The following is a 4116-nucleotide window of genomic DNA, read 5'->3' as shown; positions in this document are numbered from 1 at the left end:
CCCCCCCCTTTTCATCTCCCCTCACACACTCCCCATTTCTTCCTTCAACTTTTGTCTCTCCCTTCACTTTCCCTCTCCCTCAATCCCTTTCCTTCCCAATTCCCTTTTCCCCTCACCCTTTCTTCTCCCCTCTCACCCACCCTCTCCATCCCCCTCCTTTCCCGCGACGCCTCCCTCTCAATACATCTCTCTCGCTCCCTCCATCGACCTCTCATTTCCTATTAGCTTGCTCTTTCCCCTCAGTCCCTATAGCTGTCCTCTCTCCCTCAACCACATCCGTCTTCCCCCTCTTCCTGGCTCGCCACCCTTCTCTGTACTCATTGGCCTCCCTGTCTCTCCCCACTCCCTCCAACCCCACTCACATGCTGTCTCTCCTCCCATTCCAACGCTCCCTATCCTGTTCTCCCCCCTCTTTCTCTACCCCTACCCCTGTGTCCGCCATCTCTCCATCTAACCCTGCCTCACTGTATCTGCACCCTCTCCACCTCTGCCCACTCCCCCACTCCTCTCCGTCTCTGCCCCAACTCCCTCACCGTTCCCTCTCGGACCCTTCTCCCTCTCCACATCTCTCTCCCATCCCTCTCCATTTCCATTCTCCAGCCTCTTCTCTGCCTCCTTACCCCCAATGACTCTGCTCCCTCCCTCATGTGTCTTCACACCCTCTCCCCTCCCACTGTGTCTCTGCCCCCTCACCCTCTCCCCCTCTCACTGTCTCTGCCCCTCTCCCACTGCCCCACCCTCTCCGGTTACTCACCCCCCCTCGCCCTCATCTCTCCCCTCTCCACTTCCCCCCATTACACCCCTCAGTCTCTCCTCAACTCCATCTCTAGCTCTCCCCATTCTCCCGATCTCTACTGCTGTCTCTCCCCCTCGTCCCATCTCCCTCCCAGTCTCTCATCATGTTTCCCTCCATCTCACCCTGATCTCCTCCCCATTTCCCTCCATCTCCAATCCTGTCCCGATCTCCCACATCTCCTTCACCTCATCTCCCCACTTCAGTCTCTCCCCACTCTATCGCTCCACCTCTCAAACTTCCCCCATTCTCTCCCCCTCCCCATCTGAGCCCGTTTCCACTCTCCCATCTCTCAGTTATCAAAGAGCTTTTATTGGAAAAAAGTCATGAAGTAGAAAGCATGGACTTCGTCTGGATAGTTAGTAGGTTAATTTCTCACTGCAAATTGTCCCATGATTACGTTAGGATTAAATCAGTGGATTGCAGGCCATGCTATATCACAATAAATAAATAAACCCCACAGCTGTCACTACTAGAAAGCTACAATAGGGACTTCTGTTTCCATACAGGGTACAGATAACAGTACTTCTGTGACATCTGAAATCTCAAACTAAAAGGCTAAGAGGAATGGGTTTGAGATTTTACACTGGAAGGCTGATTCATGACAAGCTCTGTGAATGTCTATACTAAACAAAATAGACATTATCTGCATAGGAGGGCCAGGGATGAGGACAGAGGCAGTGAGGAGTAAAACTTCTTTAGTATATTGCTGTAAAGTACAGACAACCTAAACTGATTGCCCAGCTTTTTCTGATCAATTATAAAAGATGAAATTACTACACATTTGGATAGCAGTAGAAGGATCAGTCCGAGTCAGCATGGATTTATGAAGGGAAAATCATGCTTGACTAATCTTCTGGAGTTTTTTAAAATGTAACTATGAAAATGGACAGGGGAGAGCCAGTGGATGTAGTGTAACTGGATTTCCAGAAAGCTTTTGATAAAGTCCCACATAGGAGATTAGTGAGCAAAATTAGGGCACATGGTATTGGGGGCAGAGTACTGACATGGATTGAAAATTGGCTGGCTGACAGGAAACAAAGAGTAGCGATTAATGGGTCCCTTTCGGAATGGCAGGCTGTGACCAGTGGGGTACCGCAAGGTTCAGTGCTGGGACTGCAGCTGTTTACAATATATATTAATGATTTAGATGAAGGGATTAAAAGTAACATTAGCAAATTTGCTGATGACACAAAGCTGGGTGGCTGTGTGAAATGTCAGGAAGATTTTATGAGAATGCAGGGTGACTTGGACAGGTTGGGTGAGTGGGCAAATGTATGGCAGATGCAGTTTAATGTGGATAATTGTGAGGTTATCCTCTTTGGTGGCAAGAACAGGAAGACAGATTACTATTTAAATGGAGTCAAGTTAGGAAAAGGGGAAGTACAATGAGATCTAGGTGTTCTACATCAGTCAATGAAAGCAAGCATGCAGGTACAACAGGCAGTGAAGAAAGCTAATGGTATGCTGGCCTTTATAACAAGAGGAATTGAGTATAGGAGTAAAGAGGTCCTTCTGCAGCTGTACAGGGCCCTGGTGAGACCCCACCTGGAGTATTGTGTGAAGTTTTGGTCTCCAAATTTGATGAAGGACATTCTTGCTATTGAGGGAGTGCAGCATAGGTACACAAGGTTAATTCCCGGAATGGTGGGACTGTCATATGTTGAAAGATTGGAGCGACTGGGCTTGTATACACTGGAATTTAGAAGGATGAGAGGGGATCTGATTGAAACATGTAAGATTATTAAGGGATTGGACACGCTGGAGACAGGAAGCATGTTCCCGCTGATGGGTGAGTCCAGAACTAGAGGCCACAGTTTAAGAATAAGGGATAGGCCATTTAGAACTGAGATGCGGAAAAACCTTTTCACCCAGAGACTGGTGAAAATGTGGAATGCTCTGCCCCAGAAGGCAGTGGAGGCCAAGTCTCTGGATGCATTCAACAGAGAGTCAGATAGAGCTCTTATAGATAGCGGGGTCAATGGATATGGGGAGAGGGCAGGAACGGGGTACTGATTGTGTATGATCAGCCATGATCACAGTGAATGGCGGTGCTGGCTAGAAGGGCCGAATGGCCTACTCCTGCACCTATTGTCTATGGTCTATGATCACTATAATGCATTTTAATCACATTTCTACTGAGAAAGAACTACTATCCAAGCACCATTCTCCATGCATTGCCTTGAGCTGCTGACACTGGGAAGACTAAGACAGGCATTATAGACAAGCCCAATCCTCACAGAGGATTAAAAATAGCAAATGGACAGGTACTGTGATAAGATCCTGGTGCAGGGTCTCAGCACAAAATGTTGACTGTTTACTCCTCTCCGTAGATGCTGCTTGACCTGAATTCCTCCAGTATTTTGCATTTACTGCTCTGGATTTCAAGCACCTTAGGAATCACTTGTATTACACAGAACATAGAATAGTACAGCACATTACAGGCCCTTCGGCCCACAATGTTGTGCCGACCCTTAAACCCTGCCCCCCATATAACCCCCACCTTAAATTCCTCCATATACCTGTCTAGTAGTCTCTTAAATTTCACTAGTGTATCTGCCTCCACCACTGACTCAGGCAGTGCATTCCACGCACCAATCACTCTCCGAGTGAAAAACCTTCCTCTAATATCCCCCTTGAACTTCCCACCCCTTACCTTAAAGCCATGTCCTCTTGTACTGAGCAGTGGTGTCCTGGGGAAGAGGCGCTGGCTGTCCACTCTAGCTATTCCTCTTAATATCTTGTATATCTGTATCATGTCTCCTCTCATCCTCCTTCACTCCAAAGAGTAAAACCCTAGCTCCCTTAATCTCTGATCATAATGCATACTCTCTAAACCAGGCAGCATCCTGGTAAATCTCCTCTGTACCCTTTCCAATGCTTCCACATCCTTCCTACAGTGATGCAACCAGAACTGGACACAGTACTCCAAGTGTGGCCTAACCAGGGTTTTATAGAGCTGCACCATTATGAAATGTTTATGAGATACTGTGAAAAACTAACCATCAGCCTGTGAGGAATGAGTTTAATAGTATTTAGGGACATCACAAGGTGAAACCTGGATAGCACTCATTCCCTGAGTTCATCCATTCAGCTACAAAACTATCCAAGGAACCAAATCATATCTATATCTGAATGTGCCACGTAAACCCTAATGTTAGTTCATCTTGCAGGCAGCTGCCTTGGCTCTGAGTAAAAATGCTGAGTGGTTCAAGTTCCCTGAAAATCACAGAACTCCCGTGTAGAACTGAGAAAATGTAAAACTGTTGGAAATTCCACATTTTTCATTAAAACATTAAACAGAGTGGTCTATCTGAACAGGA

Source organism: Hemitrygon akajei, chromosome 8 (genome assembly GCF_048418815.1).
Source record: "Hemitrygon akajei chromosome 8, sHemAka1.3, whole genome shotgun sequence".
Taxonomy (NCBI): Eukaryota; Metazoa; Chordata; class Chondrichthyes; order Myliobatiformes; family Dasyatidae; genus Hemitrygon; species Hemitrygon akajei.
This window is presented reverse-complemented; position numbering follows the sequence as displayed.